The sequence below is a fragment of the Bos mutus genome, chromosome 8 (genome assembly GCF_027580195.1).
Source record: "Bos mutus isolate GX-2022 chromosome 8, NWIPB_WYAK_1.1, whole genome shotgun sequence".
Classification (NCBI taxonomy): domain Eukaryota; kingdom Metazoa; phylum Chordata; class Mammalia; order Artiodactyla; family Bovidae; genus Bos; species Bos mutus.
This window is the reverse complement of record NC_091624.1, coordinates 86,088,929-86,114,215: the sequence shown is the minus strand read 5'-3', so window position 1 is coordinate 86,114,215 and position 25,287 is coordinate 86,088,929.

The window sequence follows — 25,287 nt, the reverse complement described above, 5'->3', positions numbered from 1 at the left end:
CCAAGATCATAACATCCGGTCCCATCACTTAATGGCAAATAGACGGGGGGAAAGTGGAAGTACTGACAGATTTTATCTTCCTGGGCTACAAAATCACTGCAGACTGTGACTGCAGCCCTGAAATTAAAAGACGCTTGCTCCTTAGAAGGAAAGCTGTGACAAATCTAGACAATGTATTAAAAATCAGAGACATTACTTTGCCAACAAAGGTCTGTATAGTCAAAGCTATGGTTTTCCCAGTAGTCACGTATGAATGTGAGAGTTGGACCATAAAGAAGGATGCACACTGAAGAACTGATGTTCTGAATTGTGGACTTGGAGAAGACTCTTGAGAGTCCCTTGGACTGCAAGGAGATCAAACCAGTCAGTCCTAAAGAAAATCAGTCCTGAATACTCTTTGAAAGGACCAACACTGAAGCTGAAGCTCCAATACTTTGGCCACCTGATGCAGAGAGCTGACTCATTGGAAAAGACCCTGATGCTGGGAAAGATGAAAGGGAAAGAGGGTGGCAGAGGATGAGATGGTTGGATGGCATCACTGATTCAATGGACATGAACCTGAGCAAACTCTGGGAGATAGTGAGGGACAGGGAAGCCTGGTGTGGTGCAGTCCATGGGGTCGGGAAGAGTCAGGCACGACTTGGTGACTTAACAGTGATAACAATTGTTTTAATGATATTCTTACTGCTGAGTGCTACCCTCCTTCCTTTCCTGCAACACAGTTCATAGTAAATAGCTTTTTTCAAAGGCATTTAAAATTTGAGTTTCTGATATGTTCTTCAATAATTGCTTTCCTGATAATCACATGAATCTTATTAAATACTGTGTTTATGTTGAAGGTTTTCCTTGAAAATGTGATTTGAATGTATAATTTGTATAACGTGGTCTATTACCATTCAGTTCTGACTTATTTCCCTCATGCATTGGTTTTCTTGGGCTTCCCAAGTGGCTCAGTGGTAAAGAATCTGCCTGCCAAGCAAGAGATGAGGATTTGATCCCTCAGTCAGGAAGATCCCCTGGAGAAGGAAATGGCAACCCACTCCAGTATTCTTGCCTGGAGAATACCACGGACAGAGAAGCCTGGCGTGCTACAGTCCATGGGGTCACAAAAGTGTCAGACACAACTCAGCGACTAAGCAACAACAACTGTTTTACTTCCTCACTGAACCAGAGCAGATTTCATACATGGAATTGAACATGCAGGTCAGTTTTAAGTCAGATGTTTATAAGCAGCAGTATTGAAATATCTCATTTAACCAGGCAATAAATAGAGGTCAAATGTGCCACAGGTGAAACCCAGGGTTTACCAGGATGACAGAAGGCAAAGCAAGAACAACATGGCTTCCTTTGTCCAGTCACGGATATTCCTTAAGCGAAGAGACCAGTGTAATTAACTAGATGGAATATCACTGCAGATCTGTATCGATAATGCATTTCCTACAGTGTTTGAAGATATGCTTATGGATTTTTAGTCATCCTAGCTGTAAATCTCCCCATGTTGGCCGATGGTTTTGCTGTCACTTCTCAAAGAGCTGTCTGTCTCCCCGATAGTTACTCTGCCATTCTGTTTCCTATTTTGAAGATCAAAGAATCATTTCAGAAGCCTGGGCTTCATTTCTCCAGTGGATTCATTTCCCTGTATTCTATAATGACTTTGGTAAAACTCAGGCTGTTTGCTTACTTTAAGGACAAAACCACCACACCCACTGGCAAGTTTTGAGTACATTACACAGAACAGTACTTCTTCAGTGTCAAATGTGTGCTTAAGTGAAATGTTTAGTACTATGGGAACAATCTGTAAATGTCAAACATTAGGATGATTAGCACTTAACTCATCTCAACAAATTATATAACTGTACTTTTTACAGGGCTCTGAGAGACATTATACTCTGAGGGCCTCTTTCTTGCAGCAAAGTTCATCTAAGCTCCATTCCACCATTTGTCAATAACCAGAATTAAATCTGAAGCCAAAATAGGATAATGGGTGTGCTCCCAAGACATCAGCTTAATGATATTAATAATCAAATGGTACCCATGCCATGCAGCAACAGCACACAAGCTCTTGTAGAAATTAAAATAAGTAGCAGCACACTGGATATCTCTGTCAATTCTTGCATTCAGAGGACTCACAAATCTTTACACTAAAACCTTTCAAGCCAGAGTCCTATTTCCTTTAACTATGGATACTTATTTCCACATGTGGAGTTCCTATTAAATGATCAGAATTGCACTGTGCCAAATTAGGCTTGCAAAGATCTGGTTTAATGGGAGTTTATTTCAAATAATGGCTTGCAAATGTAGGTTACTTAAAGAATTACATGCCCCATTTTCATTCCTTAATATTCAATAATACAATATTGTTACTGTTATTCCATCTTCTCCCAACACTTCCCAATGTGCCACCTTGCCCGTGAATGCCTTTTTATTAATAGATGAAGAAGTTATGCATTTGTTGAATCAGATTCAAAGAGATGTAATAATACATTGTGGCTATGGGCTATGTTCTCAATTCTAGTTGACTACTGGAATCATTTATTTGCTTATTTGCTTTTTTAAAAAAATTATTATTATAGGCATCTCTTACCCTAGCTCCATCATAACCTCCCTGATGTACATTATTTACAGATTTACAGGTGATTCTGATCATAGCTAGGATTGAGAACACTGGGTTAAAAATAGTCCGGGTTCCAAAGACATGGAAGGCTAGGTTTGAACGTAGGTTCCACCATTTACTGGCTGCATGACTTTGAACAAGTTACACTGCTTTGGGGTCACATCCCAGACCAATGGGATGAAAAGCTCTAGGAGTAAAGCCTAAATTTAAGTCATTTTTAATAGCACCCCAGATGATTTTAATGTGTAGCCAGATTGGAAATCTCTATTCTAGTACTTGGTTCTTGGATTGGTAAAAAGCAGATAAATATGAGAATTCAATTAAATATTTTATGAAAAGGGTTAGCCCAGACCTAGGCCAACACAGCTCAATAATGCTGGCAGTCATTGTTAAGGCAGAAGATAAAGAGCATTGGCCACAGCTGGCCTGGCCAACTGGAATGAAGCAGACTGAGGTGGCCCCTCAACACTGATCTCCATGATCACCTCACTGCACCAGAGGAGGTACCAGCTACACATGCCCACCTCCTCCCCAACCCCTGGAAAGAATCTGAATCCTAGCTCTGTAATATTGGACACGTTCTTGAACCTGTTTGAATCTCAGAAGGACAGAAAATAAATACAACTACCACAAAAAAAGAATGTATATTTGTGTGTGCTGAGGGTGGCAGCGGGCAGGCCACCAACCTGACATGGTACAGGATATGCAACAAAAATGGTGGGAAATTGGAGTTTGCGGCAGATGGGACTGTGAGCCTTATAGTTTCTGAGTGACAGGAAAAAAAAAAAAGTACAGTTGATTCAGTTCAAAGTAATGTCCATGATGGATGGGAATTTGGAGTTGCCAGAGGAAAAGAAATTATCTAAGAAGGTATAATGAATATAAGAGTAGTAGTTGGAGAAGGAAATGGCAACCCACTCCAGTACTCTTGCCTGGAAAACCCTATGGATGGAGGAGCCTGGTGGGCTACAGACCATGGGGTTGTGAAGAGTCCAACACGACTAGGTGACTTCACTTTCACTTTTCACTTTCCTGTATTGGAGAAGGAAATGGCAACCCACTCCAGTGTTCTTGCCTGGAGAATCCCAGGGACAGAGGAACCTGATGGGCTGCTGTCTATGGGGTTGCACAGAGTCGGACACTACTAAAGTAACTTAGCAGCAGCAGCAGCAGCAGAATGAAGGCCAGCTGAGTACATGGTTTAACCCATCTGGGCTACAGTTGCCTTATATAAACTGTCAAAGGGTTGTAGCAGATGATCTTGAAGAACTTATTTAGCTCTGATATTCTAAGATGGGCTTCCTTGGCAGCTCAGATGGTAAAGAATCTGCTTGCAATGCAGGAAATCTGGGTTCAATCCCTGAGTCAGGAAGATCTCCTGCAAAAGGGAATGGCAACCCATTCCAGTATTCTCGCCTGGAGAATTCCATGGACAGTCCATGGGGTCTCAAAGAGTCGGACATGACTGATTGACTAACACTTTCACTTTATTTCATTCTAAGGTATTCTGATATGCCATTCAGAGTAGACATGAAGATACTCTTCAATGGATACAGAGTTCCAGTTCGGGATGATGGAAATGTTATGGAGATAAACAGTGGTGATGGTTGTAGACAATGTGGATGTACTTAATCCCATTGAATCATATACTTAAAAAAGGGCTAAAATAATAAATTTGTGTTATATTTTAACACATACACAGAATAGACAGGAAAAAATAAACATATAGGGTCCTTTAAAATTAAAAATATGGCAGTAAGGGTGACTGAAAGAATGTAGGTGATAAAAGACAGATCAAAAAAGACCATGGGGACTTTGGCCTGGTGCCTGGGGACAGCATTTTTAGAAAATTGGGAGTGAAGCAGGATATCTTGTTAGGTGGGGAAGATCATATTGCAATCATGGACATTTTGCATTTTAGGACTGGAAGTTGTCATGTTGATCAGTTGCTAAGTTGTGTCCGTCTCTTTGCAATCCCATGGCCTGCAGCATGCCAGGCTCCTCTGTCCTCAACTGTCTCCTGGAGTTTGCTCAAATTCATGTCCACTGAGTCAGTGATGCTATCTAATGATCTACTCCTTAATTGTCCCATTCTCTTTTGTCTTCAATGCTTCCCACCATCAGGGCTTTTTTTCAGTGAGTCTGCTGTTCATATCAGGTAACCAAAATATTGGAGTTTCAGCTTCAGTATCAGTCCTACAAATGAATATTCAGGGTTGATTTCCTTTAGAATTGACTGGGGTGACCTCCTTGCAGTCCAAGGGGCTCTCAAGAGTCTTCTCTAACACCACAATTTGAAAGCATCAAGTCTTCAGCACTCAGCCTTCTTCATGGTCCAACTCTCACATCCATACATGACTACCGGAAAAACCACAGCTTTGACTATACAGACCTTTGTTGACAAAGTAATGCCTCTGCCTTTTAATACACTGTCTAGATTTGTCATAGCTTTCCTTCTAAGGAGCAAAGATCTTTTAATTCCATGGCTGCTGTCACTGTAAAGTGATTTTGGAGTCCAGGAAAGAAAATCTGTCACTGCCTCCACTTTTCCCCATCTATTTGCCATGAAGTGATGGGACCAGATGTCATGATGGTTTTTTTTTTTAAGTGCAGATGAAGAGAAATGACTGATCTTTAGTAGACGGAAATGCAGATCAGAGCTTGAGTGAAATCAGCAATGATTCTATAAATTCATAAGTTATCACTAATGTTGCCAAACAGAACTCTTGGTTCTTCCTTCTGAAGAACTTACTAAGATCATCTGATCCCATTCTGTTCTTTTCACAGATGGCAACACCAAGTCTTAGGGAAGGGGAGTGGCTCAGACAAGATCACCCAGGAGTGAATGAGGCTTTTTGAATCTCAACCCTTTCCCCTTCATTTTATTTATCCAGGAGGGATCATCCCAAATTTGGTAAAAACATGAACTCCTTGTGAAAGATGATTGAAGGAAAGCATGAAGGAGGTGCTGCTGCTGCTGCTAAGTCGCTTCAGTCGTGTCCGACTCTGTGCGACCCCACAGACGGCAGCCCACCAGGCTCCCCCATCCCTGGGATTCTCCAGGCAAGAACACTGGAGTGGGTTGCCATTTCCTTACTCTAAAGAATGGCTGTCCCCACATGGTCCAGTGAGGAATTAGAAGAAATGAGAGACCTTAGAGGGAAGTTGATTAGGACGCAAGTGACAGAATTTCAAAAAAGTGTGAACTAGGAAGGTCAAAGTGAAAGCTCAGATAAGACCCTTCTGCCTCATTTCTACAAACCCTCTGAGTCATTTCTACAAACCCTCCGAGTCACTCGATGCCTGCATCACATGGCATTGCCCTTCTCAAAAAAAAAAAAAAAAAAAAACCCAAAACCTTCAAAAACAGTAACCACCCCTCTGCCACAGGATCCCTCAGCACACACACACAATCTTTACTACAGTAATGCTATGGCCATGTCTTTGGATATTTCAGCTGTACTTAAAATATTATTATTTAGAGACAAATTTCCTATAGAAATATTGGTATAACTGGGTGCTATTCCCAGAGAATCCCCAAATGTCCTATGGCACCATAAAATGTGGTGAGAAAAGTTAAAATAATTTATCAAAATTTCCTTAAATAGCTTAGTCAAAATAATTAAGACCCAAAGATAACCAGTGACACCAAGACTTAAGATACAAAGATGTTGTAGGTAGAACACAGGATTTAGAGTCAAACACGCCCTTTCTCAGCGATAGCAAGGTACCAAATCAAACTCTCTAAGACATTTCCTACTCCTACGATTGGTTATGTCTTGGGCTATATCTTGGGTTATATCTTTCTTTCATTTCTTAACGTGCTCTTGAGGCTTTCAGGCCACCCAGCCTTCAGTTTCTGATGGAACTGATTAAAACCAGGAACCAGGAATGGCAACCACTTTTCAGAAAGTCCAGAAAAGTTGATGATAGAGACATACGTTACCAAACCACAGGGGGCCTGCCCTCACCTTTGCTGCCTCTACTGATATCCTAAGGCTGTGACAGAGACTGATTATTCATTGGATCCTACAGATGCTGGAGCAGACTACCACCTGTTAAGGGAAAAAAAGTTTTCCTTATGTGTCCAGTGAAAATGTTGGGTTTTACATCATATTTAGGGCTTCCCTTGTGGCTCAGCTGGAAAAAAAATTCCCCTGCAATGCAGGAGACCTGGTTTCGATCCCTGGGTTGGGAAGATCCCCTGGAGAAGGGAAAGGCTATCCACTCTAGCATTCTGGCCTAGAGAATTCCATGGAGTGTATAGTCCATTGGGTCACAAAGAGTCAGACACGACTGAGCGACTCTCACTTTCACTTCATATCATATTTAGTAGTCTGTCTTCCTAATATTCACTAAATGCTTTCCTGTCCATCTAAAAGACTTCATCAGTGTCAATAAAAAAACTTGCTAGCCTCTCTTTGTAATGATAACTAATGAAACAGAGGAAATCATGCAATCAGGCCTATTGAAGTCTTTACCCTCATTTGCCAATGAAATGAACACTCTATTCCAGCCTGATTCATTCCAAGAAGACATGACAAACATGTATATACAACTGGTCAGACTGTCAAAAGAAATGTCATCATAACAACTGGTTAAAAGGATTAAGGAAATGGAAGCTGCAAAATAAGAGAATGTAGTAGTAGCACATGTGAAATAATAATTTATGTTTAACTCTTAAAATATTTTATTTTTATTTTTTAATATTCATTTTAATTGAAATATAATTGATTTAAAATATGTTAATTTCAAAATACCTAGGGATAAAACTACCAAAGGAGGCAAAAGAGCTGTATTCCAAAAAACTATAAGATGCTGACAAAAGAAATCGAAGATGACACAAACAGAAAGCTATTTCATGTTCTTGGATTAGAAGAATTAATACTGTTAAAATGACTATACTACCCAAGGCAAGTGTCCTTGGTGGTTTCGTGATAAAGAATCTGTCTGCAATGCAGGAGAGGTGAGTTTGATCCCAGGGTGGGGAAGATCCCTTGGAGATAGAAATGGCAACCGACTCTAGTATTCTTGCCTGGGAAATCCCATGGATCAAGGAGCCTGGTGCGCTATAGTCCATGGGTTCGCAAGACCTGGATACAACTTAAAAATTAAATTACCACCACCACCATCACCACCCAATGCAGTCTATAGATTGAATGCAATCCCTTGCATTGAATTGATAATCAAATTACCAATGGCATTTTTCACAGAACTACAACAAAAAATGTTTTCAAGTTATATGAAACACAAAAGATCCCAAATAACCAAGCAATCTTGAGAAAGAAAAACAGAACTGGAGGAATATAGCTCCTTGACTTCAGATTATATTACAAAGCTACAGCTATCAAAACAGTATGGTACTGGCACAAAACCAGAAAGAATAATGGCATAAAATAGAAAGCTCAGAAGTAGACCCAGGTGTCTATGATCAATTAATCTGTGACAATGGAGGAAGGAATATACAATGGAGAAAAGATGGTCCCTTCAATAAGTGGTGCTGGAAAAATTGTACAGCTAAAAGTAAAAGAAAGAAATTAGAACATCCTCTAACACCTTACACAAAAATAAATTCAAAATCAATTGAAATATTTTCTTTCTCCATTTCAAGAAGATATCCAGCAAGCAAAAGCCATGTGATGACTATGGTGCTTCCTACCTTCCAGAAAAGGTGATACCGGGTAAAGATACAGCTGGGGCAGGCCTGCAGGACAAAGAGAGAGAGAAACCACAGACTGTTGTGATGGCGAGAAGTTAGCGGGAGGCTGGAAGTTGCACAGGAGACAGGGCCCCGCATTCTTCTCTCTCTGAGCCAGTGCCCTGTGGTGGGATGTGGGTGCCTGCAGGCACACATTGTTGCCAAAGACCCCTGAGGGCAGGACCTAAAGATGCCAACATGGAGTGACAATGGGCAATTCCAAGAAAGAAACGTGGACAAGACCAGTTACTGGATACATCTCCCTAGATCAACATTTCCTTCCTCTTCTTGTTTCCCTGAGAAACAGGAAAGATTTCTTCAAAATACTACCTGTGGGCTGGGAAGCACACACCAACTAACAATCTCTACTTTAGCCATTTTGCAGGTTCTGATTCAGAATTACAGAATCTCAGAGTTGAAAGGAATTCAATAGGCATCCATCTTTTTCATAAAAAGCTGGCATTTTATGTTCATCCAAAAGAATGGATACCTGTTTATAATATGCTTAATATTTTGTTATTATAAATATTATTAACTATATAAAATATAAAATTTATGAAACATCCCATTCCTTATGGACCCTTTACTCATCTACATATTGATACAGAAGAAAGATATGCACCTAAAGAAAAGAAATGAGACTGGAAAGATAATGAGGAAATAAATAAGGCAAAAAGATAAAGTTTGTTCTGAGTACCTTGTGTTCTTTTGAGAACTTTGTGTCCAGTCCCAACTTTGCTCCACCAAAGCATGTGGCCTAGGACAAGCCCTTGTTCCCCTCTGGACTGCAGTGCTCTCGTCTTTAAAAAGGATTCAGTCCCAAAATGCTTGCAATCCCGTCTCCAGCTCTATCAGTCTCTGATTCTGCATCTCATCTCTGTGATAATAAGATAATGAGAACTTCCTGAAAAATGCATTTGCTTACAAGAGGCTTTTAGGATTTCACAATTTAACACCAGCAAGAACTGCTGGTTTTCAGAGGGAAAGATATATTTAGCAGGTGGGTCTTTTGTCTCCTTTCATCATAATATTATGCTAGGCTGACCAGAGTTTATTTTCCCCCAGACATAGATATAAAACAGATTATACCACTGGTGAAATAATGTGTTATTAAAATGAGAAATTTCTGCACATAATTTGGATAAAACAAACAGGAGATATACTTATAAGCTTAATGTATTTGTGGTCAGTTTTATAAAAGACTTCATAAATTGTCTCCATGTTTTTATTAGAATGAATGCAAAATATGGCTTCTTCTTTTAATAAGTTCCACAAAAGTCTCCTATCCTTACCTTCTGCTATTAGTTGTTATGGTTATCTATATGTTAGGGTTATTCTGTAGCCTAAATACCTACTTATTTATGTGCTGGGGAAGTAAAGAAAAGGAAGAATAGGAATTGGGGTGGAGGACAAGGCAGTGGGGGAAAGAGAGAGACGTCCTTAATTTCTGTTTATAGTTGAAGTGCTGAATTTGTGGAATCCTAGTGATGCCCTATTTCATTAGAGATAGTGATTGATGTACCATGCTCAATATTTTAGTTCAAATTGTACAACTTGAGGCTGTTTCTACCAAAACAGAAGACTTCTAGAAATACTATCATTACTGCCATGTTTATAAATGCAAATCTCATTACCCTACGAGGACATCAATAGCTTAAGTAGAAACAGAAAGTACTTTTCTGATTTTCTATGATCACATCCTACTAGAATCATAGTCTAATAGAACTCTCCCCAAATTTAAATTGTATTTGAGACTTTATAGGCTTAGATGTCTTTCTACCTATCTCAAACTCTCCCATGACACAAACCACCTGGCAACTTTTTGTGACCACTTTGTAGACCAACAAGGTATGTAAAACTCAGCAACCATTGGGTAACTTGTAATCTCTTCACAAAAAAACATCTAAAATTGGTCATTTACTAAAGCCCTAATATGTTTGCACATGCATTTCTAAACAAAAATAAAAGTCCAACGTTCATATCTTGTACTGCCACACTATTGCCATAGAAACATGAAGGAAACAGATGTAAGATTCCTGGTGTGTGAAGGGGGGAAAAAATCAGATGATGTGGGCTTTGGAGGCTTTGCTGTAAACAGCCATTACAGGAAGGTGGTGAGTTTCTGGTGACCATGTCCACTCTGTGTATTGATCAAAACTGACACACACCTCTCTTCTCTCTCCACCCAGTCCCAAGGTCACTAACCTCCGTGCTGACAGCAAGGACTCCTTAAAAGAAGGATGACAAAACATGAAAATTTTCTTCCATATGCAGCATGCGAAATGCCTAAACTGATGTATTACTTTTCAAGCCTACCAAGCTAGAGGAACACTTTGGCTCTGGTGAAGAGGCATTCTCCTTTTATTAAAGTGTGTGTGTGTGTGCGCGTGCACGCGTGTGCACACACACATGCATGTTCAAGTGTGCATTCACACGTTTTTGCACATGCCTGTGGATGCATCCTACACACATCCACACACTCCATTAGTTAAAAATCCTCTTTCATTTTTTTCTCAACCCACTCCCACTCCACTCATATATACGCACACCCATTTTACATTGCAATTACATCAAAAAAGGCTGTCTGCAGTCCAGTACAATCCATCTGGTGGCCTAGACAGTAGATCATGAAGGGATTAGCTTACGCTATGAAGGAAAATAGTTTTATCACCCACTCTTTCTGAGACAGACTGGGACCTGGGACCCTTTGTGGCAGTACTTACACCTGGACAAATGTCACCTCAAGCAACAAAATACAAAGAAAGTATAAGGAACTAAAAATGACTACATGCATAAGCAATTGGGCTAGATTATGGACAACAAGATACAAAAAGACCAAAGAAATCCATTGCCACTTCTGAAGAGCCAGGAGCAAAACCAGGGTGTCATGAGCAAAAGCAGGATACTACACACATCCCTGCACTTACCACCACGAAAGGGGTAGCAAACCGCCTAAGCCACCCTCCAGCCTGATCCCTGGGACACACCCCTACCTTCACACCATATAAAGAACCAACTCACCCCTCTGCCCACTCAGGGAGTAAGCAAGGGAACCTGTTATTTATTTTTGCTCCCTCCTGCTGCAGCAGGGGCCCCAGTAAAGGCTCATCTGAATTTCTGGCCTCTTATCAATTTCTGTTGATTGGGGAAGGTCTGTATCATCCCCATTATCCGTAGGGGCTTCTCTTCAGGTTTTGATGGTCTTGCTGTGTCTTGATGCTTTCCTACTAGCTCGCTCTGCCTGGACGACACCCTTACCACTGTGCCATGTGTCACACATTATTAACAATGTGTCCTGGTTACCCACTAAAATGCTCTCTTTACAACCTGTAGATGCCTCCCTGCTCACTGCCCTACATTCTGGTGGACACACAGCTTAGAAGGTCAACATCGACACTTCTTCCCCACCCAGGCTGGCAAAGGCACACTGGTTGCGATCATGCACTTTGCTGTGCATAACCGAAATAACTCACGTAGGAAACTCCCCGTCTCTTCCCACACTGCAACTATTTGTTGCAATCTGGGTTCTCATCACGCTGTGTTTACATCTAGAGCCTAACTATAGACACATTTCTCAAGGACTCACAGATAACTCATTAAAACCTACGTGGAACTGTTTGGATAGCTGCTTACTATTAGATTTGACCAAATCATGAGTTCACCCAAACTTCCATTTCTATATGACTCTGCCAAACTGCTGTCACTTTAAGTTTTCTCAAATATTATAATAATAGCTTGAAATAGTTTTTGTCTCCACAGGCTCAAAAACCATCAGCTGATTTCGTTCCCCAAGTGTTTACTGAACGCCTGCTACAAATGGTGGGTACTCTGCTGTGTGTGGTAGACACAGCAATAAATAGTGGAGACAGTCAAGGAAACAGATGTTACAACACAATGTGATAAAGATGATGTCAAAGGAGCTTTGGAAGCATATAGAAAAGTTTTGAGTCCCATCTGGAAAGCTCCAGAGGTGCTTCTAGGAGGAAGGTAATGCTGAAACATTGACCAGAACCTTATGAAATAGTTATAATTATCTTCATGTTGTAGATGAGGAAACAGATTCATTCACCACTCAACAAATATTTTCCGAATCTGTTGTACTGCGATCTTTGACGGTGCTGGACTTTGGTGGTGAGCAAATCAGGCTCACCTGGTCCCTGCCAGCGTGAGGTTCACACTCCAGTTGCAACTAAGTAATTTGTCCCAGGTCACACTTTTAATAAAAGGCAGAGGAAGGGGTAAAACTGTGCCTCATTCATAGCTCCTGACCTTTCTAGCATGCTGCACATGGCCAGATTTAATGTTTTTCTTATAATTCATATGGTGGCTCAAATGGTAAAGAATCTGCCTGCAATACAGGAGATCTGGGTTCGATACCTATGTTGGGAAATTCCCTGGAGAAGGGAATGGCAACCCATCCAGTATTTTTGCCTGGAGAATTCCATGGACACAGGAGCCTGGTGGGCTACAGTCCATGGGATTGCAAAGAGTCAGACATGACTGAGAAACTAACACTTATAATCCATGGAAGCCCCTGAAGATATTTTAGAAGCAGAAAAACATGATCAAATCTACAATTTAGAATAATCACTGGCAACAGGGTAGAGAAAAAATTCCATAGAGAAAAGCCTTTTACATTGATGGACAATTGCTTTTCAACAAAGGTGCTACAACAATTAAATGAGGGTAAGAAGCTGGAGAAGGCAATGGCACCCCACTCCAGTACTCTTGCCTGGCAAATCCCATGGACAGAGGAGCCTGGTAGGCTGAAGTCCATGGGATCTCGAAGAGTCGGACACGACTGACTACTTCACTTTCACTTTTCACTTTCATGCATTGGAGAAGGAAATGGCAACCCACTCCAGTGTTCTTGCCTGGAGAATCCCAGGGATGGCAGAGCCTGGTGTGCTGCCATCTGTGGGGTCGCACAGAGTTGGACACGACTGAAGCGACTTAGCAGCAGCAGCAGCAAGAATCAATTGGATATTCATATGCAAAAGAATGAACTTGGATTCCTACCTTATCATGTAGAAAATTTAACTCAAAATGGATCAAAGACCTAAACTATAAAACTCTTGGAAGCAGACATAGGTATAAATCTTCATGACCCTGCACGAGGCAATGACTTAAACATGACAACAAAAATACAAGCAATCAAAGAAATACTAAAGTTGTACTTCCCATTAATTTTTTTTTAACAAGAAAAGGAACCTGCTCTAAAAATGTGAAATAATTTTCTTTTCAATACCAAACTTGGTGAACGAGTCCCTCTAAGAGATTCACAAGGAAGAAGAAAGTTCTATTTCCTATCTTGCAGTCAACAGTTTCTGGCATTAGACATTACGAATTCTCCATAATATATTCAAAGAAGAAAATATTTAAGGAGAGAACTTAGGACCAGAAAACTATTTTTTTTGAAGCCACTTGGAAATGTTTATACTTACTGCATTGACTTTTGCATTGCAAAGGGGTCAGTATGTCTTGCCTTAAAAGGTTTTCCTTTTTTTTCTCTGAAGTAAGTTTCTAAGCACCCAGAAATTCTCTTTATATAATTACTATTTTTAAAGGCCTGTTCAAGTATGACCTTAATTTTGTGTATATTTATGTGTGTGTATATATATATGTGTCCTCCACATACTGTATCACATATGTCAGGTGTATTCAACTGGACTTCATAAAAATTAAAAATGCTTGTATAGAGGACATTGCCAACAATGTGAAAGCACAACCCATAGAATAAAAAAATATTTACAAATCATATATCTGATAAGGGCCCATTATCCATATAATCTATATAATTTATATTTTTTAAGTATTACAACTTAATAATCAAAAGGCAAATAAAGATGGACAAAAGATTTGAGTGGACATTTTTTCCAATGAAAATATGCAAATGGTCCATAAACACAAGAAAAGATGCTCAACATTAGTCACTGCTGCTGCTAAGTCGCTTCAGTCGTGTCCGACTCTGTGCAACCCCAGAGACGGCAGCCCACCAGGCTCCCCCGTCCCTGGGATTCTCCAGGCAAGAACACTGGAGTGGGTTGCCATTTCCTTCTCCAATGCATGAAAGTGAAAAGTGAAAGTGAAGTCGCTCAGTCGTGTCCGACCCTCAGCGACCCCATGGACTGCAGCCCGCCAGGCTCCTCCGTCCATGGGATTTGCCAGGCAAGAGTACTGGAGTGGGGTGCCATTGCCTTCTCCGTACATTAGTCATTAGGAAAATGCAAACCAAAACCACAATGAGATACCACTTCATACCCAGTAGAATGACTAAAATTAAAACGACAGACAATAATGTGGCAGTAATTACACTTCTAGGTATATACATAAAAGAAATAAAAACCTATGTCCATATCAAACCTTGCACGTAACTATTCATAGCATTATTATTTATAATAGCTAAAAAGTAGAAACAACCCATATGTCCATGAACCCATGAATGGATACACAAAATATCCACATAACAGTATGCTATCCAGCCATAAAAACAGAAGTACTGATACATGGCATAATATGGATAAACCTGGAAAACATTATGCTAAAGTGAAAGGAAGTTGACAAAGACCACGAATCATATCATTCTGCTAATATGAAATGGTCAGAATAGGCAAACCCATAGAATTACATGGCAGGATAGTGGTTACTTAGGGTTAGGGGAGGAAGAAATGCAGAGTGACTAATAATTGGTATGGGGTTTCTTTCTGAGGTGATAAAAATGTTCTAGAAAGTTCTAAGAGGGGTGATGGTTACAAACACTGTGTACAAAATCAATTTGGTAAGGTACAGATGGCAGGAAATGATCACCCAGAAACTTGTCACAGTTTCAGAAATTCTGTCTACACTGTAAAAATGTACTATCATTTTCCGTTTTTTCCTCATAGCATGTCTTACATATTTCCCTGTTGTGTGATGTGTGTGTATGTCATCCATACATTATACATATATATGAGGCACACAGACCTTAGGGAATAGGTCAAAATATTAATAGAAGTTATCTTTTTCTAAAGTAGCTATCTTCCAGTGGGATTGTAAATAACTTATATTTCCTTATAGCTTTTTGATATTTCTCAAATGGTCTACAATGAGTTTGCATTACTTTTGTAAACAGAGAAAAATACATTTTAGTGGTTTGTTTAATAAGCTGAAGTTTGTACAATTGCTTTTACTTCAAGGTCTCCACTGTAGGGATTGACCCTGTGCTGAAATAGTGGGTAGGTATTAATCCCTGTGCCAACAAAACCAATACCAATTCATTAATACCACAAAAGCAAATTAGTTTGAGTTTTTTGTATGCAAAACTATCATGGTACTTCAAGTTGTCTTCTAAAAATGGAATCATTTCAAACTCATGGCCAAATTTCATACACAAGCTTTCTCTTTATGTAGAATTGTCTGTATTTGTTTTTAGCATGGGGAAAAGAAAGTCCCTGATGACATTTTGCAAATGCCAGTTGATGATTTTCAAAACTATTTCTTTTTCCTAGAGCCAACTGTATCCTTTGCAAGTCTATTCCCATCTGTCATCAATAAAAATAAGCCTTATCTCAAAACACGGTTTTTTGAAATGTCATTGCAGTACTCCACCTATTTTCTTGTAAGGAGGAGAAGAAAAAAAGAAAGGCTTTGGTTGACTTCCATATTCTTGAAAGCCAGACTGTGTTTCCCTGTAGTGTGTACAGGAAAGGAGTCAGGGTTGGGGGAGGGGCAGAAAAACTAGAGAACTTTAGTATCAAACATTAATTTTATAGGTAATTTTGTTAGCTTTGTTCCATTATTAATTTTCAAGATATATCAGGTTTTATGATTGAAAAAGTATAAATATCAATATATCTTACACCAGTGTTTCCCAAACTTAACGTGCTTATGAATTATCTGAAAGAAAAAGAAAGAAAGAAAGTGAAGTTGCTCAGTCATGCCCGACTCTTTGCAACCCCATGGACAGTAGCCTGAACCAAGCTCCTCCATCCACAGGATTTTCAAGGCAAGAGTACTGGAGTGGATTGCCATTTCCTTCTCCAGGGAATCTTCCCAACCCAGGGATCGAACCCAGGTCTCTCGCATTGTAGACAGACGCTTTACCTTCTGAGCCACCAGGGAATTCCTGAGGGTTTGGTTAAAATGTAGATTCTGATTCAGTAAGTCTAGGAAGGACCAACAGCATGCATTGCTAATATGTGTGCTTTTGTCTGTGTGCACAAACAGTATCTATACACAAATAAAATTAGGATGTTTAATGAAGAATACATCCTTTCAGATATAACTTTTGTCATTTTATTTTCAATTCACACTATTATAAAACTATAGCCTTATTCCTAAAAAGGAAATAAAAGTTTCTCTTAAAAAGTTTAATATGGTTGTGGCCACCAGCTTCCAAGATGGCTCCCCAAGGATCCCTGCCTCTGGGACTTACATCTCCTGTGTCCCCTCCCATTTTAAATCAGAGCGGATGTGTCATCAACAAAACTGAGCCAAACCAATGTACATTACTTCTGAGATTAGGTTATAGAGAAGTTGTAGTTTCCATCTTGGGCTCTCCTGCATGCTTCTCTGAATTGCACACTCTCTGGGAAGCTAGCTGCCATGATACGAACTATTCTATGGAGAGGCCCACGTGGTGAGGAGCTGAGATCTCCTGCCAACAGCCACGTGAGTGAACTTGGAAGGCAATCCTTCAGCCCAGTCAAGTTTTCAGATTACTACAGCCCCAGCACGTATCTTGGCTCCAACCTCAGAGAGAATCGGATCCAGAATCACCCAGCTAAGTTACTCCCGGGTTCTTGACCCTCAGAAACTCTGAGTTCATAAAAGTGTGTTGTTTGAAGCTGCCAAGTTTGGGAGTACGTACATAGTGACAGATAAACATATGGGCAAAAATGATATATGTAATAATGAATCCATAGAAAATTGGTCTGTATCTCCATAGAACTCATGAATTTTTTCTAATAGGATTTTTTTTTTTTTACTTCCCACAGTTGAAAGAACATACTGTATAAACGGTTTAGGATGTCTTATCTCTGTCTCTCTTCATAGGGTGGTGATGGAAGAGGGGGAGAGTGAAGCCAGTCCCCCTCATGCACACATGCCCTAAACTCCACACCCGTCAATGTTATCACCGCACATTTCCCCAGTTCAGCGCCTGGTGTGGACTCCTCCAGAAAGAAAACAGTGACTTTCAGTAGTAGAAAGCAGCACTTTACCTTATCTATTTTCCTTCCTTGGCATGCTACATTACAATCTTATGTTAAAGATATTCAGAGAGGCAAGAACTAATTCTTAGGTACAAATAATAATGTCCAGTCTACATCAAAAGTAAGAGCTTCATGGATGACAAAAATTGATTACTGGAATAAAAGCAAATGTATACATAAGGTTCACTATTACTGTGCAAGTGTGCTAAGTGACCTCAGTCATCTCCGACTCTGTGTGACCCTGTGGACTGTAGCCCACCAGGCTCTTCTGTCCATGGGATTCTCCAGGCAAGAATACTAGAGTGGACTGGCTTGCTCTCCTCCAGAGGATCTTCCCACCCCAGGGATCGAACTCATGTCTCTTATGTCTCCTACATTGGTAGGCAGGTTCTATACCACTAGCGCCACCTGGGGAGCCCCTTACTATCTTACAGAACAACTAAGCCTGTGCATCACAATGAGTGAGCCTGTGCTCCAGAGCCTGTGAGCTACAACTACTGAGCCGGTGTACCATAACTACTGAAGCCCACATGCTCTAGGGCTTGCGAGCCAGAACTATTGAGCCTGAGTGCTGCAACTACTGAAGCCCATGCCTAGAGCCTGGTCCACAACAGGAAAAGCCACTGCAGTGAGAAGCAGTAGCCCCTGCTCCCCACAACTAGACAGAAAGCCCAAGCAAAAGCAATGAAGATTCAGTGCAGCCAAAATAAATAAAAATTTTAAAAAGAAAAGAAATATAGAGATTCTAGACAACTTGGGAATAGTGGTATCAATACCTTCAAATCAACTACAATGTCTAATAAAGGCATAGAGGCTCAGAGGGGGTTTGTGAACAATCACCTCGCCTCTGTGCCATACTGAGAGTGCAGATGACACTGATGCTTTTTAAGTTCCACCTAATCCTTACTGCTGAGTAGGGAAAGACAAAACTGTCCCGTCTGCATTTGGCGATTTTAACACTTGGCCATGCCGTTTCTATGTTTATCTTTGTTTTCTGCCTCTTGGTTCCAAAGTTTTTTCTCTCTCCTGCATTAAAGGCGATCTCAGACTGAAAGCTGGCTGGCCCATTGCTCTAAGCATACCAATCAGATCATGAGTAATGACCGGGCACTTTCATTTAGGGATGTTCCTAACGACAGGATTGAGTCCAGCTGCCACGTGTTGCCTAAACTGAACATTCAAACAAGGTGGAAAACACTAGGTCTGTGTCCTTGGATACTGGAAGCTTCAAAGACTGTTTATTGTTCAGCATCTTAAATCAAAATAGAAGGAGATTTCACAGTTTCCAGGGTACATCTCCTTAGGCAAGAAGCAAATCTGTTCTTTAATAAGAATCATTGACTGAAAAGACTTGTTGCCCATCTTCTCCATTTTTTCGTTTTTCAAATAGCAATAATAGTTCTTTTTTATATTTTAATCAAGAGGCAAGTGATCCTTTTCAAACTCTTAGAAGCAAACTCATGATAGAAAATCCAGCCATACCAGCCAGATGTTCTCTCTACAAGTTTGGGTTTTAGATAATGATGCATTCATGATGGATTTAATTAAAATGGGGGATGTTATTTTTAGGGCTGTGTTGAAAATAGGTACATTCAATGGAAGATTAAAGACTGCAAAGCTTTAAATAGTCAAGTGTTAAAGCAAAATGTACAGTATAAATTTGTAGCCCTTGTGTGGTTAACCGTGGAGGAATGAGAAAGCAAGGAGCTAGGGAGGGTTCCATTAGAGGGGTCCAATGTAATACACATTTTAATTAATTCTTTTATTTATTCAGTTCAGTCACTCAGTCGTGTCTGACTCTTTGTGACCCCATGAACCACAGCACACCAGGCCTCCCTGTCCATCACCAACTCCCAGAGTTCACCCAAATCCATGTCCATTGAGTTGGTGATGCCATCCAACCATCTCATCCTCTGTCATCCCCTTCTCTTCCTGCCCTCAATCGTTCCCAGCATCAGGGTCTTTTCAAATGAGTCAGCTCTTTGCATCAGGTGGCCAAAATATTGCAGTTTCAGCTTCAACATCAGTCCTTCCAGTGAACACCCAGGACTGATCTCCTTTAGGATGGACTGGTTGGATCTCCTTGCAGTCCAAGGGACTCTCAAGAGTCTTCTCCAACACCACAGTTCCAAAGCATCAATTCTTGGGCGCTCAGCCTTCTTCACAGTCCAACTCTCACATCCATACATGACCACTGGAAAAACCATAGCCTTGACTAGACGAAACTTTGTTGGCAAAGTAATGTCTCTGCTTTTTAATATGCTATCTAGGTTGGTCATAACTTTCCGGCTGTGGTCACCATCTGCAGTGATTTTGGAGCCCAAAAAAATAAAGTCTGACACTGTTTCCACTGTTTCCCCGTCTATTTCCCATGAAGTGATGGGACTAGATGCCATGATCTTCGTTTTCTGAATGTTGAGCTTTAAGCCAACTTTTTGACTCTCCTCTTCCACCTTCATCAAGAGGCTTTAGTTCTTCACTTTCTGCCATAAGGGTGGTGTCATCTTCATATGTGAGGTTATTGATATTTTTCCTGACAATCTTGATTCCAGCTTGTGCTTCCTCCAGCCCAGAATTTTTCATGATGTACTCTGCATATAAGTTAAATAAGCAGGGTGACAATATACAGCCTTGGCGGACTCCTTTTCCTATTTGGAAACAGTCTGTTGTTCTACGTCCAGTTCTAACTGTTGCTTCCTGACCTGCATACAGGTGTCTCAAGAGGCAGGTCAGGTGGTCTGGTATTCCCATCTCTTCCACAGTTTATTGTGATCCACACAGTCAAAGGCATTGGCATAGTCAATAAACCAGAAATAGATGTTTTTCTGGATTGAATATCTACTCTGTATCAGATGCTATTCTAGACACTCAAGATTTTCCAGTGACCAAAGCAGACAAAGATTCCTTCCCAAAAGAATCTACTTTGTTGTCACAGGAGACAGACACTAAATGATCAATTGTAATAAGTAAATTCTACTGTTTGTTAGGAGAAGGCAATGGCAATCCACTCATGTATTCTTGCTGGAAAGCCTCATGGACAGAGGAGCCTGGAGGGCTATAGCCCATGTGGTTGCAAAGAGTTGGACATGACTTAGCAACTGAACAGCAACAAGCACTATTTGTTAGGTGACAAGTGCTATGACAGAAGAAAAGGGAAAAGAGAGGTGGAAGTACCGGAAGACCTATTTTAAATAAGATGTTCTGGTCAAACCTCATTACGGAAGTGACAGTTTAGGTAAGATTTTTTTTTAAAGCAGAAGGAATTTGCCATGGGGATTTCTGGGTGAAGGGCCTTCTAGTCAATGGGTACAGCCAAAGTAAGGCTCCAAGGCAGGACTGGGTCTGATAGATGAGAAGCAACAGTGAGCCAGGGTGGCTGGGGCAGAGAAGTTAGAATGAAAGTAGCTGGAGAGGAGGTAATGGAAAGGACTGGAGAGGAGCTGTCGAAAGGACTTTGACTTTCCCCCTGAAAGGGACCCTATGACAGGATGTACTGACATTTGTCAACATGTCTCTACTCAATAGCTTTGGCTGCTCTAGAGGGATAAGAGGAGAAGTAGAGAGACCATTAGCAGACTGTTCTGAGTAGAAGATGGTGGATCAAAACAGGTGGGAGCACGAGGTAAATAAGGATCGACGTGATGTTGGACATGCTCTGAATGCAGAGCCAGACTTTGTTGCTGGACTGAATTAGGGGTGGGAGAAAAAAAGAGATCAAGGTGCCTCTGAAGTTTCAGACTTCAGCAATTTGAAAAACAGAATTCCCTTCAATTAAGATGGGGAAGGCTGTGGGTAAAAAGGATGTCATTTTAGATATCTTAAATTTGAGATTATCAGTTAGAAATTCAAGTGGATATACTAAATAGACAGTGGGATACTAGCGTCTAAGGAGAGAAGTGTGGACTAGAGATAGGATATTTTAATAAAAACAGCTTATAGTTTTGACTACTGTATGAAATATTTACAGTGTAAAATACATGTCCATCCATAATGAGCCACAAGACTTTTGGGATAACTTCTACTGGCTATAAAGAATCAACACTGAGACTTCATGATAACATATGAGGAACCTTATATCCAAGTAATGTGTCAATCAAATAGAAAGGTATACTGTACAAAAATACCCAGGAACCAAGCGTCTTTACATCAGTTTTTTTTTTCCATTTTTGAGAAATAACTGATATACACCACTGTATAAGTATAAGGCATAACAGTTTGCTTTACATATGTTATGAAATGATTACCACAAAAGCTTCAACTAACATCCATTTTCTCAAATAGATACAATAAAAAGAAAAGAAAGAAGAAAAAAGGAAAACATTTTTCTTCCTTGTGATTATAACTCCTAGTTTAACAGCTTTCCTATATATCATCCAGCAGCATTAACTATAATCACTATACTGTTCATCACACTGCTAGGAGTTATGCATCTTGTAACTGGAAGCTTGTACCTTTCAACAACCACTTCTGGTTACTACAAGTCTGATCTCTTTTTCTATGAATTGTTTCAGATTCCATGAGTGAATGAGATCATACTGTACTGGTTTTTCATTGTCTGACATTTCAGATAGCAATAATGCCCTCAAATAATATCCATGTTGTTGCAAACAATAGGGTTTCTAGGATTTCCTTTTTTTTAAATGGCTGAGTAATATTCTATTGTGTACACATATACCACAACTTCTTTATCAATTCATTCATCAATGGAGAGGTTATCTCCAGGTCTTGACTATTGGAAATAATGCTTCTGAGTGCAGATATCTTTTTAAGTTCATACAAAACACTAATTTTTCAAAATATTCAGTATAACTGGTACAAATATAGTGATTTTGTTCTCAAAAATGTATGTCTCAAGAGAAAAGTTCTTTGCAGAAGCTATTTACACACTTTTCCTCTCTCATTTTCTGCTTCTCACAACTTCTTGAAACTACTGGTTGTCTGAAGACAATCTGTGAGAACCATGTAGTCCATAAATTGTTCAGAAATGATTGTGTTCATAGTTTATACAGTGGCAGTTATTCCTATTTACAATCTTTCAACATATGCTGAAGACCTCAGCACAGAAAAGGAAACCAAGATGACCCCACACCGTAAGGTTACCAGGGTCGAGTCTCTGCTTCCTCTAACAATCCCAGTATGATGTGGTAGATGGCTAGCTCCATGAAACCAAAGGACAGTTTTACAAGGCACGATGTAGTAAAACTGGAACCAAGGAGAAGCTACCATGTGGGAAAGTCATTCTGAGTCTTATTGGAGATAATAGGTACAGACTCTTGAAAGGAAGTGTTGATTCTTTTGCTTTCTTTTATGACATGGAGCATGCATGGTGGCTAAAAACATGGGATAACTAATGAGGACCTACTGAATAGCACAGGGGCTAAAAAGAAGGTACACTCTGTTTATAGGACATTTATTAAGTTAACCTTAAAAATGCATTCCAATTTACAGTAGGTTCAGACAAATACTGTTTGATTTCACTTATACAAGGTACCTAGAACAGCCAAATTCATAGTCAGAAAGTACACTGGTAGATGCCAGGGGCAGAGGCGGGTAGGGGGTACAGAGGAGGAATGGAGAGTTTGTTTTTAATGGGGACAGAGTTTTAGTTTAGAAAAATTTGGGAGAGGGATGATGGTGAGAGTTGCATAACAATGTGAATGTCCTTAGTGCCACTGAACTGTCCCGTTGAATATGGTTAAAATAGTATGCTTTACATTATAGGATTTTACCACAGCAAAAAAAAAATTTTTTAAACCTAAGGAAAAGTGAATAAATGGTGGATATTAGTTTTTTTAAAAGCCTGGACTCTAGAGCCAGGATCCCTAAGTTGAAATCTCAGCTCAGCCCCAGCTGTGTGACCCTGCTGTTGTTCAGTTGCCAAGTCACGTCTGACTCTTGGAGACCCCATGGACTCTGGCACACCAGGCTCCCCTGTTCCTCACCATTTCCCGGAGTTTGCCCAAGTTCATGTCCATTGAATCGGTGATGCGTCCAACCACCTCATCCTCTGTTGCCCTCTTCTAAGTGGAAGTTGTGGCCGTGAGCATGCTACTTAGCCTCTCTGTGTCCTATCACCACTGCATATAAAATGAGAATAATTCCAGTACCCAGCCCCTAAGGGTTGTCAAGAACATTAATGAATTATGATTTATAAAGCCATTAGAAAAGTGCTAGAAACCCAGTAAAACCTATAAAATGTTTAGTAAATAAATAAAACCCAATTTTTCTTCTAAGGCATACCTCCTTCTGCTTACTTCAGCCTCTGGGGCATGTTTTTCATATTTTTAGAACTTTTCAGAAACTGATGGCAGCAGTTAAGTATTTTTTTGACTTTTATTCCTATAATTGTAGACTCGCTCTTCACAAAAGCTCATCTCTAAGTTAGTTTCTGAGGTATGCCGGGTCCCCCTGCCTGCCTTCCAGAAATTGCCTGCAGCATGTCTGGTGGGGTTCCAAGTTCGCTTCAGTCAGCCAAGTAAGGTTTAGTGTGATTTTTCATCACCTTGACGTCAGTGAGAAATATCACTAAATTAATGCAAAAAAGATGTTCAATAGGATTTCATGAATAACTCAAAGCCCATTGCAAATACAAGATTGTCTGTGATGTTTTGAATTGATGGAAATCTGTCTAGGGATTTCCAGCAATTCATAAACCAATTTCAGCTGACCGATCTAAAGCTTCGTTTTTTAAAACCTGGCTTGTCAGAAGGAAAGTGCCGTCTCTTCCAGGCAAACACCTCAAATTGATTCAATTATCATTGACATCTAATGAAATCACTGCAGGTATTAGCAATAGTCCCTCATGGAGAAAGTTGACCACAGCAGCTTAGGTCCAAACACTCTTGACTTACCTTAAAACATGACTGAGTTAAGAATTGTCTCCACCTCATTAGGCCTGCCTGCACTGATTTCCAACTCCCACGTTCCTCCAGCCTTCACCGCTGTCTTTGGACATGCTTTTTCCTGCATGTGCAAAAGTCATTCCCCTTGTACTCTAAGCTTGAGAACTTTCTCCCACGTGTTTCTTGGAGGTTGCCAATATCCATCAGCAAGGGATTTAACATGAATCTTCTTTTTATTCTTGATATTTTGAGCTCCAGAGGCTGATGTAACACTTATTTCTTCATACATAAGCAATATGAAAAGCAAAGAATTTGAGTCTCAGAAATAATGATTTTGAGAATATTCTCTATAGGGTAACCTCTTCAGTTTTCAAATTTTACTGTGGTTTTCACTCAGGTTTCCATTCCTTCCTCCTTCCTTCCTTTGTTTTTAGTGTGATTGCTTTTTGAGACTTGCCCATTCTGATATCAGTGTAGGTAGCTGTAGTCTCTAGAAAGCATGGCTCATTTGAAATTTCCTCAGATAATATCTGCAGCACAAACTTGTCAGGTCAAATTCATTCTCTAGGATAGATTCTTCTAGTTGGGTTAAGCTGTTTGGCTCCTATAGCTTTACCTATAGCTGCTTCTTCTAGCCCTGGTAGAACACTTGATTTGAATAGCCAACCTGGATCATCTCATTAAAACTGACTTTTTTCCAACATGAAATCAATCCAATGGACATCGTTCAGCCTTCTTGTTATTTGATCTCTCAGTGGCACATGACCCAAGGAAAGCCTTCTTTTTAATTCTAACCCTCCTAAGTTTCTCCCTTTTCCCTGATACTTCTTTCACTTCTTTTGATGGTCCTCACTGGTCTTAAAGGATCACTAGTTCCCAATCAATTCTTTACAGTTATGATGCTTGTCTTTTCTGTTGACTCAACTGATTGATCCTAAATCC